This window comes from Bombina bombina, chromosome 5, assembly GCF_027579735.1.
Source record: "Bombina bombina isolate aBomBom1 chromosome 5, aBomBom1.pri, whole genome shotgun sequence".
Taxonomy (NCBI): Eukaryota; Metazoa; Chordata; class Amphibia; order Anura; family Bombinatoridae; genus Bombina; species Bombina bombina.
Window position 1 is genome coordinate 950,242,862 of NC_069503.1, and position 15,427 is coordinate 950,258,288.

The window sequence follows — 15,427 nt, forward strand, 5'->3', positions numbered from 1 at the left end:
CTTTTGTATGAGTATTTAATATCACCTTTATACCCAGACTGAATAAGCATTTGGATTCATCAATTATTTAAATTATATTGAACTGCACACTATAATTCAAAGCAGCAGTGATAAATATGATACCCATTTAATAATATTTTATTGTTATCCAGATGGGTCTAGAACAATCTTACCTGTGGGCCAGTATTGCCACCGCTGCTTCCTCTTCAGTCTATCCCTCTCTTCATCTTCACCTATGTCACCTAAATTACATGCCCCCTGCCCACATGTTGACGCTCACCCCAGCTCTCTAAAATACCACCCCCTGTAGCGCTCAGTGTGCTGCATGCAGGATTTTAGAGACAGGGCAGGGATAGGGTAGTCAGCACTGAATATTAACTGAACTGTCAGCGGTAAGCTTGCAGCTGGTTACACACTGCACTGCTCAATCACAGTTTTTTAAAATAAATAAATAAAAATTTACCCGCAAAAAACCCTGTAGCACCAGTCCAGCACTGCTTAGGAGGGAATAATGCTGCACTTTCTGCCTTCCCCAAATCTGACGCCCTAGGCAAGTGCCTTGTTTGCCTAGGCCATAATACATTTTACACATTTTTAACCAGAGCATTTTTAATGCACCAATATATAAATAGCACATTCTAAGCAGTAAACACGTTATGTTCACATTACAATTTGTTGCTTAAGAGATTGGGGCCTATTTATCAAAGGTCTTTTGCGGACCTGATCCGACACTGCGGATCAGGTCTGCAAGTCCTCACTGAATGCAGAGAGCAATACGCTCTCACAAGAGCTGCTGGTGCAATGCCGCCCCCTGCAGACTCTCGGCCAATGGGCCACCAGCAGGGAGGTGTCAATTAATCCCTGTCCACATCATCAGAGCAGGCAGACAGGGTTATGGAGCAGTGGTCTTTAGACCGCTGCTTTATAACTGCTGTTTCTGGCGAGTCTGAAGACTCACCAGAAACATGGGCCCACAAGCTCCATTCGGAGATTGATAAATGGGACCCTTGGGCTCATGTGCAATCCAAAATATTGCTTTTGCATTTAGTGCTTTTAAAAAACAGGTATTATCTGTTATCAGTTACTGTTGTACATTCAAAAATATGAAGGCATGTAGCAAAGAATTTAGCCACAAATTCCACTACTTGAGCAGAATTTGTTCTGTACCCTTTTATAGGTGTATTTTGTGAGTGATTTAATACACCTGAGCTATCCCCCATGCAAATGTGTACCCTAGTCCATCGCTCAAGCCCTAAAAAAAATAACTTTGTACTTTTTATATTTGCTCAGAAATAGACGTGTTATTTTAGCCCTAAGTGTAATGTTCCATCAACTTCTTAGATGCACATGACAACAAACTGCAGTGCAAATTACAACCCTGTCTCCTCATCTGGGGGTCTCCCTTTCCTAAGACCACAGGCTCGTGTGTGATGTCACAAGCGTAGAGGAACTACCTGATAAAGTGTGGAGCCCATTTTGGGCAAAAAGGAAATGTGTCCCTTCATTTGAAAGGGCAGCAGATCACTGTTAAAAAGGTAATCACCTGTCCAACAAGAAACAAATTGATTTCTGGAGGTGGGAAGGAGGCTTCTGCAAATCTCCCATCAGCTTATCTGACTTAAGTAGAGGGGTATAAGACCCCTTCTGTGATATTAGGCCACACCCCTATCTAATTTTCAGATGTAATGGTGATCACCTGCTCCAAGTATACACCCGTAAAAGGCTAGATTATGAGTGGAGCGATATCAACTGCGAAAGCTTTACGCACGTGTTCGCAAGCTCGCAGTTGTGGTTTTACACAACAAAAGGGTGAGCGCTAATAAATAGCTAGTAATAACCTCAATGATATATGAGCATATAAATACAATTAGAATTGCCAGCAATTTGGCATTTTAAAGGAAGGTTCAATTTCCAATTAAGAAGTGTATCTTTCTTCCCAACGATGGCAGCCTCCTCCTCACAAACAATGGTCCAGAAATACTATATAAAAGACAAAACAAAGGGGCGCCTCATGTGTAGTATCATCAAATAAGCACAAAGCCACAGAAAAAAGCCAAATGGGTACTCACACGGCTCTGGAGCACACCTATGTGCTTGTAGGGACAGGCTGCAGATTTTATCAGGTGTGACAGCTCACCCACAGATGATATCAGTCATTAACTGTAGTAGAAATATAAAACACAGGAAAAGCACCAAATTGTGCAGATCACAAAGGATATGGTGTTTGACTTAGCACAAAGGAAGATTGGGTACTCACATGTTAGATGAACACACTTATGTGCTAGTAGGAGCAAGCTGGCATATTATGGTAAGGTGTGTCAGCTCACCACCAAGGGACTTTTCCTTAAGATGCAATATCCAAAAGTGGCAGACTTCTGTGTGTTAGGTTCCAATCCAAGCAGGTGCAGGCAGGTAAAATCACTCACAAGAGTATTTTTACAAATTAAAAAATACTATTTATTAAATACAAATTAAAATACATGTACAAAGGAGTGAACTAGGGGCATACAGTCAAGCCCCCTGTAAATGCAACACGTTTCTCGGCTCATACGCCATTTCCTCAGGCATCAGGAATTGGGCTTCTATGTTTTCAATATGTTTCATCTGCATATGGTCAAGAATCATTACTAAGGTGCTCACATAAGTCTAGTGTACCAGAAATTAAACAAACATCACAGCCAATATGTCCCAGGTGACCAACTTGGCCTATCAGACCGTTCTTGCCTTTTTGATCACCATTGTGTAGCAGTGCTATTTTCATTGACTATTTGGCTTTGATATTTGGCTATATAAATATGGATCTCAAGTTTGCTTGTTTACTTGCTCATGGACATCTCTGCCTCAACACAATCATGCAAGCCATCTTGCCACATGCGCAGGATCTGTGCACTCACTGATGCTGAGGTATATCACAACTGCAGCATCTATACACAGCACATTAATAGCTTATACCATGTCATAAAGTATGACTCAAGACACTTTCACTGTCCTAATTGAGAAGTTTAGGAATGCCATACTCAACATGTGACATCCTGTCATAGTATTCCCTCACTAAGAGAATGCTTGGCCTGATCTTAAGAGAGACTAACAGAATATGGGGGCATACCTAACATGTGGGGAACAATACACTGCACCCATATTTCTCTGTGGCCACTGTAGAACCAGCAAATGGCAATCACATCTGCCATTACTTCATTCTATCAATGTCCACTGACTGTGTGCAATGGCAACATGTGCATTATGATTACTTTTTTGTGGATAATCCTGGATCCACTCATGACTACAATATCCTCAGGCACTCCTCTGTGTGGCCACAGTTGGAGGCCCCAAAGTGGCATTACGGAAGGATCACTGTTCAGTACTAATGCACAGCATGCATATTAACATTTACAATGGACTTTTCACATGCACTCAAACATATACGTGTACTAAATATGTGCCAAACAAGGTTTATTTTGATCCTTGAAATGTCTCTCTACATCAATAAACACCCTCCAATGCAATGCTCCTTGTCACATACTCACAGCACAGCTGCACAGGGAATCTGTAAACTCCACACACTGACAAAATAAGTCCACACATGCAAGGCAAGAGAATTATCTCAACACTCTGCATGCCTAAAGTGCACTCAATCACTGACAGCAAAGAAGGACGGTGGCAGGGTCAGCAGCAACAGTGTTGGGATTTACACAGGGAAACTCCAAACATAGGGCACTGCTATTGTAAACCTGAAGAGCATTGACTTCATCTTCATGGAACCAAAGACCTTCAAAGGGTAAGCATACTATATTTATGTGTTTCACATGCATGATAATGTGTTATTGACATGACAGAGGCAGACATTTGGACAGAGGAATTGAGCATAGAATTTTAAGGACTTTGTGCTTGGTATTGGAAGATTTAGTCATACATTAATTGTTACATTTCCATGTCTTACTTTTCAACATCAGATTTTGGAGGAAAGATATTCACTGAGATAATCTGCAATTAATAATATTACAAAATTAGACATATGAAGCAGATGTGGATAAAGAAAAGGAAAACATCTTTGGGACAACTAAAAAAATGTTATTTGTAAAATTTTTATAGTGACAGAATGTAAATTAAGCCCTGTACAATCCAGTAGCTAATCAGTATAGCTAGCACTAGAAAAAACACAAATGACATGCCTCTGGAAAATTAAAATGTGGTGCATGACATGGTTGTTTTTTCCCCTTAGAATTCACAGCAGATACTTGTGCCTTGTCAAAAGGTTGGTCTTCGTCTTTTAGCTTGTACATTTTCTCAAAAAAAGTTAAATCTGAAGGATTATCTGAATGATAAATGTTATGATGTTTGCAAATAATATTTCTCTTTCTTATACATTGCAGTTCTGACTTTCTTTTAAAGGGTTAATAATAACCTCATGCAAAGTTGTTTTGCTAATGATTGACATGCATTTAGAAATATGTTAGGGTACATTTCCATTAATGTAGCCCCACTCTGGCGCAATAGAGTTTTGTACAGTTATTGTCAAAGTACAGTAGAAGCTGAAATTCCCCCATCTCCACTCTCCTTATTGCCTCTGTCTGGAGGGTTCAAGGGGGGCGAAGCACCTATCCGCAAGTTTCATTTGGGGTGAATACCAAAGGATTGGTTCAGAGCACTACCAATCATCTGGCATCCACCCCAAATGAAACTTTTGGACTGACACTTCGCCCCCCCCTCCTCGATTCCCCCAGAGAGTGTAGATGGGCGAATTTCAGCTTCGACAGTACTTTGGCAACAACAGGAAAACAATCTATAGCATGATTTGCTGACAGTGGCGGTCCGGTAATGTAAAAGTACCCAATATTATTTGTTATTAGAGGGATATAGGTAGTAAAGATTAGCTAGTAGTTCATAGATATTAGTAAATAGTTAAAAAGTTAAAAGTAGGTAGTTCATAGTTAATAAGAAATAGTTAATAGTTATGAGGTTAGATTTGTAAATAGTTACTAAGTAGTTCATATGTAGTAGGATATAGTTGTTAATAGTTAATATTTTGCATACTGTAATCCTTTGTTTTTTCTTTCTGTTCAGGTATGTTTTCATCTATGTAAATATAATTTACAAAAAAACGCATTTACAAATAAAAATATAAACATACAGTATCTCCTATTAACAATTGTCTTTGTTCTCTTGCTATCTTTATTTGAAAAAAAAAGGCATCTAAGCTAAGGAGCCAGACAATTTTTGGTTCAGACACTGGACAGCACTTGTTTATTGGCGGGTTAATTTATCCACCAATCAGCAAGAACAACCCAGGTTGTTCACCAAAAATGGGCTGGCATCTAAACTTACATTCTTTCTTTTCAAATAAAGATACCAAGAGAATGACGAAATTTTGATAATAGGAGTAAATTATAAAGTTGCTTAAAATTGCATGCTCTATCTGAATCACGAAAACAAAAAAATTTGGGTTCAGTCTCCCTTTAAACAAAATGATGGTTAGTTGGGTTAGCTATAAACTGTAGATAAGTAAACTCAGTGTTAAACTCTTTAAAAGCTAAGTGGCTTGCAGACTTTCCTTTGCCTGAGTGGCTTGCAGACTTTCATTTGTTCTAGCCAATCAGGAATTGCTGCTCCTTACTACTGAATGTTCAATAGATAACAAAGGGGAGGTCTTATTGTTGTCTTGTGCAGAATGGGTACTATAGATAATGCTGCAGTTCTCTAAATTAAATATATCTCTCCAACATACAAGTTTTGACTGTGTCTATGACTTAAATGAGCAATATTTACTGAGTATGTGAGTAAACCTTTACTGAAGGTTCCTGATATAATGATCTGCATGTGATCCACAGGTCTGTACTAATGATCCTGTTCACTTGAGTGAGGCCAATGATTTCTGGACTTGCCTGTTGGATCCCTTGAGCCTTTTATTACATTTCATATTGCACTGTCTGAGTTTCTCCTTCCTGCTAATCCTGGCATCAGAATCTTTTTCTGAATCCTCACTTCTATCAAAACATATAGCTGCACCCATGACCAAGCTTCCTTCTGGATTCTGCATCTACCTAGGACTACAGCATAACTGATTATCTCTAGTGATGTCCCTAACTGTTCGTCCACGAACGGTTCCCAGCGAACATAGCTTGTTCGTGTTCGCGTCTGCGGGCGAACACATGGCGATGTTCGATCCGCCCCTATGTGTCATCATTGAGGAAATTTGACCCTGTATGTCACAGCCGTCTGACACATTAGAGCCAATCAACATCAGACACTCCCTCACAGACCCTCCCAGCTACTCGGAATCCGCCATTTTAGACTCATAACGACCTTGCTTTCTTAATGAGAGGACGTGTTGTGTTTTTGCTCCTGACATTAATAGGAAAAACATAGCTAGGCTAGTGTATTTAGTGTCCACTACAGTCCAGAAGGACTACACTCATCTCTGCTGCAAGGACAGCACCCCAAAAAGCCCTTTTTAGGGCTATATTTCGTGCCGTTTTTTTTATTTTTTTATTAGCATTTGCCTGGCTTTTAGCCTGTGTGTTTAAGGCTCACAGCATATGCTGTGATTACTGCCACCACTGATATCTCCCTAACAACATTAGTTTAAATTTAACCAACCAAAATTTTAATTATTTTGCTAGTATAATTTTTTTTCATTTTCTATCAGGCCTGTGTCACACAGCATATACTTTGGTTCATTGCTCTGTGCCAGCCACCAGTGTTAATATCCGTTTATAACATTATTTTAAATTTAAAAATATATATATATATATATATATATATATATATTTTGCTAGTGTAATCTAATTACATTTTCTATCAGGCCTGTGTCTGTCAGGCTCAACAGCATTAATATACCTCATTTTTTTTCAGTCTTTTGGTTAATTGGTCTGTGCCAGGCAGCCACCACTCATATCTTCTTCACCTTAATGTAACTATAAAAAAAAAAAAAAGGTTACATTTTTGATAGTGTAATCTAATATAATTTCCTATCAGGCCTGTGTGTTTTGCTGACATACAGAGCCTACTGTGTTTACTTGCTGCCCTCCCTAGTCTATGAGCCACGACTCATATGTGTTTAACCTTTTTTTAATTTCCCCCCCATAAAAATAATTTAAATCATTTTTCTAGTGTAATCTAATAGTATTTTCTATCAGGCGTGTGTGTTTATCTGACTTACAGATCCTACTGTTTTTAATAGCTGCCCTTCCAAGGCTATCAGCCACGACTCATATGTATGTGCTTAACCTTTTTCTTTAAATTGCCAAAAAAAAGTATTTAAATCATTATGCTAGTGTAATCTATTTTTATTTTCTATCAGGCCTGTGTCTAACTGTCTATCTGACTTACACAGCATACTGTTGTTAATTGCTGCCCTACGTAGCAGCCAGCCATTGCGACCACTCATATGTGCATTGCACTTCTTAACATTATTTTAATATTAAAATCTAAAATTTTAAAATATTTTGCTAGTGTAATCTAACTTAATTTTCTATCAGGCCTGTGTTTTTGTCACTTACACAGCATACTGTGTTAAATTGCTGCCCTACCTACCATCCACGACTCATATCTGCCACCCTGTGTGCCAGGCCCAACTAGCCAATTAGTGGCACCAATCATAATTCTTGTAACAGTATCAAAAAAATTAAAATTCATAATTGTTTGGAGTTCAAATATTCAGTCTACTAGTGCCATTGAATTGCAGTTTCCTCCTGCCTGCCAGCCTGTGTGCCAGTCACAAACTAGCTAATTAGTGCCACCAATTCTAGTTGTTGTAAAAGTATTGTTAATCTTTCAAATTCCATTTTAAAGCATGTTATTGCAAACAATTTGTGAATGTTAGTTGATTTAGGCCCTTTATGGGTTAAAAGCATACTCTGCATAAACTATGTAATTTTCCATGTGAGTTTTGCCATGGATCCCCTCCAGCATGCCACAGTCCAGGTGTTAGTACCCTTGAAACAACTTTTCCATCACTATTGTGGCCAGAAAGAGTCCTTGTAGGTTTTAAAGTTCGCCTGCCTATTGAAGTCAATGGCGGTTTGCGCAATTCGCGGGTTCGCGAACAATACCGGAAGTTCGAGTCCACCGTTCGCGAACCAAAATTTTTAGGTTTGCGACATCACTAATTATCTCCTCCCTTCAACTATCCCTGGAACTTGCTATCAACTGAGCATTTTTTAACACAACTTTGTAAACTTACAGCATACAGAAAATAAAAATAGTTTCATGATAAATAAACAATAACATAAATATCATATGATTTTGCATTAAAAAGACCTTTAATTAATGTATTTAAAAACAAGGTATGTACAATTAATATTAAACAAGGTAATTTGCTAGGTTTATTATCTTTTTTATTTTTGACCATCTATATGTTTGAGCATTATTATTTTCCATGAGTTTTTAGACAGACATTGGAAGTGGTCAGCAGAGATTAAATTTGCACACAATATAGTGGATACATGAGAATACTGTAGGTAACAAATTATTCTGACAATTTTTTATTGGTATTAAATTCCTACCCTGAGAACATACTTGGCAGAAATATGACCAATAAAGATCAGTAAATCAAAAAAAAAGAAAGCCTAATCGTCAGAAGAAACTCCACAAGCTAGCTCCTATATGTTAAATTTAGGGAGAAAATATTGAAATACAGATTCCGGGAGTGACTATAATTAAGGCTTTTTTTTTTTTTGGCTTTTATTTGCATAATGATTAGATGTATATATTAACTATATCAGTGTCAAAACATTTCCTCACAGGAAATTTGATAACAAATTAAATATAAAACAGTTACAAATAGCCATTACAATACATAATTCAAATTCAGAAAAATTGTGTGTTCGTTAGCTATTTATTCAATATAATGTATAATAAATATATAATAACAAAATAAAATCATATTAACAATAGTATATCTCAATTTTCTGAAAATAGGCTAAATTTTAACTTAACATCATAATACAGTGGTATTTATTATATATTTCATGTAAATTTGAGTAACATTTTTTTAAAGGGACATTAAAGTTAAAATTAAACTTTCATTATTCAGATAGAGAATGCAATTTTATAGAAATATTCCAATTTACTTTCCAAATTGTGCACCATCTTTGTATATGCACACTCCTACTGAGAATGTGCAAGAGTTCACAGTTTATACAGAGTCTGTGATTCGCTGATGACTGCCACTTCGTTCAGGGGACAGGGAAATAAAAAGGAATTTCAATATGTGTCAGAGAAAAAGCCTGCTCATTTAAAAGAAAAAGTAAGAGCTATTGCATTGTCTTTTTATTAAGCATGTGCTGATTCTGCAAATATATTGTATTTAATAGTCCTTTAAGATGTCAATTTCTATAGTTACTATACATCAATGAATTTACTTTTAGAGGTATAATTTGTGTATACTTAATTGATATACTAAAGCTACTATTAATAAAAATAACATTTAAAGTAACCAAATGTTTTATATTGTTTATTATACAATTGTGCAAACAAAAAAAAAAACACACAAAATTTTTATTTTAACAGAGCACATTACTGACCATGAAAAACATACATGTGCAAATTAGAAATATTAGTTATTTGTATTCTTTATTAAATAATCAAAAAATAAAATAGATGTGATTACATACAAGATAACATACAAACAAAGAATAATAAATCAAAGTACACATCTCTGATGCTACTGCTGGGGCATTTCTGCTTTGCATTGTTGACAATATCTCATAGGGGTATAAGCAAATGGCAAACCGAAATCCACCACAAAATCAGCTTGGATTTAGCAAATCCAAATATACCTGACTTTGGACTTGTCAATTTCTAGCTTGGAAAATGAATATGAACAGATATGCTTTAGAAAGCTAATTTAGTCAGTTCACTTATTCTCACATCGTCTTCACAGAAAATCCTACAAACATTAGTAATCCTGTTACATTTGTTTTGTCGATAAAGGGAAAAAAATGTCAAAACAAAAAGCATAGAGGATTTCTTTTTAGCTTTTTTTCGTTACATGTTTCATCACTTGCATAGGTTATGAACTCTCATATATTTTTGAACTCACCTAGAAGTGCATTTTTTTGAAAGCCATAGGGCTCCATTTATCAAAAGCCGGGCGGACGATGTCTTAAACCTCACCTGCCCTGCATTGCGGCGAGCAGGCAGCAGTACGCTGCCTGCAGTTAACACTGCACAATTTGCTGATTGTGCAATGTCTCCCCTTGCTTGTGCGCAATATGGGGCTGTCAATCATCTTGATCCTATTGGATCAAGATGATTCGGATCAGCGACCTAAAGTTATGCAGATAGGTTAAGTAGTGTTTCTGGCTCACTCTGAGTGAGACTGAAATTCTGGGGCTCCAAAGCAGTGGACGCTGCTTGTTAAATGGAGCCCATAATGTCATCTTTTAAGTAATGTATTTCAGTTAGAACTATCAAAAATAATAGATAATAGTTTTCCTTCTACCTGTTTTTGTGCTTCCTGGTGCAATACTGTGCATATTATCTGGCATTCATTAACATTACTAGATGTACATGGAAATAAAATGTGTATGATACTTAAAATGGTTCATTACAGTATTGGTGAGTGCAACAAGACACAAAGATAGATGGAAAGATGAGTATATGTTTTATTGATTTAGGGATCCTTTTTTATCCTTCTGATCTTTTTCATCAGAATTTGTTTTCTCGTGCACTGAATTTTCAAGTTCTGAGTGATTACAATCCAAACGGAAGTAACATTTCTATAATGGAAAAGTGTGGATTGGATATGACCACTATAGCAGGAAAATCACCCATACGATGCATGGACAGCAAAGGCTTTCGCAATCGCAATCTTCCTGACCATGGGTTTTGCACTTTATTTCGACAAAAAAAATGGACACATCATATTCCACACACCAAGGATCTTTAATAATATGGAAAACTGGACTTTTTTACATGTTTTACAATATTCCAAGATGATCTGGAATAGTTCTATTATCTTTATGCATGAGCAATACATCCTGAAATGGCCGCAGATGACGTTTTAGATGTGTATATCAATATATGGTATACATTCATTAAACTATGTTCAGCACTATTGCATAGTCCCTCACAGTAGTGGGTGGAACAGATATTTACATCGGTAATGGTATTTAATACAGACAGATACATCATTTCCTGTACAGCTAACAAGATCTGTAAGAAACGTGGTAAAATAGAAATCACAACTACAGCGTTAAGAAATTATGTTTATCAAACATGCTCTTAATATCTAGTTTTTTATTTCATAATTGCATTTTTGGAATTGCAAAGCACAATATTCTTGTCTTTATTAATGGAGTTTTTCTTGGTAATCAGGTTGTTACAATCTCGAAATAAAGGGACATGAAACCCCAATTTTTTCTTTCATGATTCAGATAGTGCATGCCATTTTAAACAACTTTCAAATTTACTTCTATTATTAAAATTTCTTAGTTATCTTGGTATCTTTTGTTGTAAAAAGCTCAGGAGCATGCATTTGTCTGGAGCACAATATGGCAGCAGCTTTGGAAGAATGTTATCCATTTGCAAGAGAACTAGATGACAGCACTATCTCCTGCCATGCAGTGCTACCTAGGTATCTATTCAACAAAGAATACAATGGGAATGAAGCAAATTTGTTTGAAATTGCACTCTACTTATAGTTTTAGAAAAGTGGCAAAAAGAAACCCTGTTCTGTACAGGGAATCTGAGGTTTAGAAATTATGGTTTGTACAGAGGGATTTTGTAAACACAGTTTGTACAGTGAGTTCTGCAGATTTGAACTTTCTTTAAAACCTTGTCACTTATTAGAAGATGAGATAAGTTGCAGTCACTTTCTTCTTATGGAAAATAATATCCCACAATGTTCTTCTAGATTTTAGCTGAGTTTTGTGCCTTTTGCCAGGTAGGTGCATGCGGGAGATGAAGTCTGACTTTGCTCTACTTCAGAAGAAGAATTCAGTGGCTTTGTGTGATGCCTTCCCTACAACATCTACCAAGTAGGCCCCAAATATTGATGCCGGGACATTGACAATTGCTAGGCAAGCAGACAGATCAGAGATTTCTAAGGAACACGTAAGTCTATTCAGTGTTCTAAGATCCTTCTGCCAACAGTTTTTAGCAGAGACAAAGTTACCAGGATGATATGCATATTGATTTTAGCCCAGGCTTTCACCAGATTACAATCTCGGAAATTAGTAGAGACAGCAAAAATACACTGTTGTTCTCACATATATACATTATGTTGAAAAACCGGTTTAGGATGAGTTTTCTGCAATGCATGGACATCAGGAGTATGTTTAGTATGGAAACTAATTGAACCTTGACACAAACTGCCATAACTAACTGCCTTTTTACTGCTATGTATGACTTCACTCCTTGAATGCAATTCACCCTTCCTACAATTTATCTTTATATAGACTTAATTTGCCCTAATGATTGCAACTGCACCTGATGCTTAGGGACTCTCTTATTAAATGCTATTATATATACACCATAGCTTAAAGGGGTAAAACTACCTGTCATTGTGTTAATATATGTTCCCTACACCATTATTCTGTAGTAATATAACACACTACTATGGAGGAACAAATAGTTTGAGAATCAGTATTAACAAATGATTATCTATTTACAAGTCTACCACTTCAAAAATTGGGCTTATAGCTGCCTTTCCTTCCTTTTTAGGCCTGTCTGTTATTATAATTAGCTCCTATAATGTTCACAGTTAATTGTGTTTTATACTTCAAACGCATTACATTTAGTCTTGTAGTCAATTGTCAAGTATAGTGACAGTTAATCATTTATTAAACGTCTGTAACTTTAATTAACTTATAAAAATATATTTCATATATCTGCTATATTACTGAAACTCCACTCTTTGCCCCATCGTGTTGTGCTGCCAGCAGTTGAAGTGGCATGGTTTCTATATATTTACAATAGGGAGACCTATTATGTATGCTAGTCAAACCTAAGTTTTGTTAAGTCGACAATTATCCACCCTTTTTTATAAACAATATATGTTTTTACACTATGCAGAAGTTCATCCTCTTCTATCTTGAGTAAATGGCTACACCTCCTATCGAGCAAGCTCAGTCGCTATAATAGTGAGAGGCCATGTTTAAAGTATGACCATCAGTTTAATGCCCAGTATAGATGACATGCCATTTCAATTACCTTCTCTTCATATAACGTGTAGCCTAAGTGCGTTAGTATAATCCTTGTATGCATAAATCTTGAACTATGCATTATATATTTATACAGAGAATTTTATTTAGCACCATCTACCCATGCAATTTATACATGTTTTTGTGTCCCTCTTGATCATAGTCTGGAACTTATGGATTTGTGCATTTTCATAAATAACCACTATATTATACCATTTTTCTGCAGATATTATTCACACATTTTATACGAGTACTATAATTTACTATTCCAGAGGTCCAAGAGTTACTGTTTATATCATTCACTTTGCTCCCCTGAACTAATTCTATTCTCCTGGGTTCATGAGCATCCCTATGCAGTCCTGGAGGAATTTATATTATATATAAAATGAGTTCTCATTACCATATGTTTACTAATTTTATTGTTCTCAAAATATCTAAAACAACCTATACTTGTGAACTTTGTTATAATAGCATAACTATAACTGATATGCCACTTATCATTTTTGCTTATTGTTGTATTTGCTAACAAACTCAATAAAGCATAATTTAAAAAAGGCAGCTGTTGCTAAAATCTTTCCATCTATCTTACATTATTATTGTATTTTTCCTCTATTGTTATGTTCACTGTAAAGTATACTTAGGTGACTTACTTGATTGCCAGGATGCAATGGTACAAAGGAATGAAGAGGAAATTCTATAATCAGTGTGAGCAGAGCCACAGAATGGAGCAGTACTAATAACTAACTGAAGTCCACTGTTTTAGCTGTGCTGAGGGAGGGGTAGAGTTTGGTGCACAGCATAACAGGAAGTAGCTGAGTGAGCAACTACCGAGTTATGTGCTGGAGTAGTGAGGTATGTGTAGAAGGCTAATGTGGATGGCAGAAGACAGGAGATACCAGTGGTGAGGTGATGCAAGGGGTAATAAATGCTGCTGTGCTAAAAGGCACTTGTTTAATGATGAAGTTATGCAATATGAAAAATAAGAATGGAGATAAAACACTTTTGTGGCAATACTGAATGTGAAATAGACAGAACGGCACCATCTACTGGTCAACCTGAACTTAGAATTAAAGAGACAGTCAACACCAGATTTTTTGTTTTTAAAAAAGATAGATAATCCCTTTATTACCCATTCCCCAGTTTTGTATAACCAACACGGTTATATTAATATTAATACACATCTGTGATTACCTTGTATCTAAGCCTTTGCAAACTGTCTCCTTATTTCAGCTCTTATGACAGACTTTCATTTTATCCAATCAGTGCTTACTCCTAGGTAACTTCCCGTGCGTGAGCTCAATGTTATTTATATGACACACATGAACTAATGCCCTCTAGTGGTGAAAAACTGTCAAAATGCATTCATATTAGAGGCGGTCTTCAAGGTCTAAAAAATTAGCATATTAGCCTACCTAGGTTTAGCTTTCAACTAAAAATACCAAGAGAACAAAGCAAAATTGGTGATAAAAGTAAATTGGAAAGATGTTTAAAATTACGGTACATGCCCTATTTGAATCATGAAATTTTACTTTGGACATGATCATGCAATTTTCTGCATGTCTGGGCACACTTTGCAGTCAAAATGACGAGAATCAATTTTATTACCTCATATGTTTTAATAAAAAATACAAAAGGGGGCATTTTTAAAACAAATAGTGAACCCCCTAAACAAATCAAATGTCATTTATATATATAGAAAAATATTTATTTGTGATAATATGGTTACTTTAAAGAGGTCTAACATTTTCTTTTAGATTGTCTCATTCCAAAGCCAAAGTTTAAAGAAAAAAAGTAAGAGGTGGCTAATCTTCCGGAATTTTTTTAACTGCAACTAAAACTTGCAACTTAACATCAAAATTATGCAGGATTGATTTATTTTACTTTTCTTAGACAGTGCCTTGTGAAGTCTTCCTCTACTAAAGCTTCAGAGATGTGGGTATAAAACCTCAAATAAGACTTTTTGATTTGTGGCATAAAGTCTATGTCAGAGGAATGTCAGATTATTTATGTCAAAATGAATGTATGTCAAATGAATGTTGTGAAAATTGTAAATGTATGTCTTACTCAAAAGGCTGCAAATTCTCGTTTTTAAACCAATGTCTATAGCCCCCATTCTGATGTTTAAGGTCAACACCAGAATTTTTGTTGTTTTAAAAGATAGATAATCCCTTAATTATCAATTCCCCAGTTTTGCATAACCAACACAGTTATAATTATACACCTTTTACCTCTGTAATTACCTTGTATCTAAGCCACAGCAGACTGCCCCCTTATTTCAGTTCTTT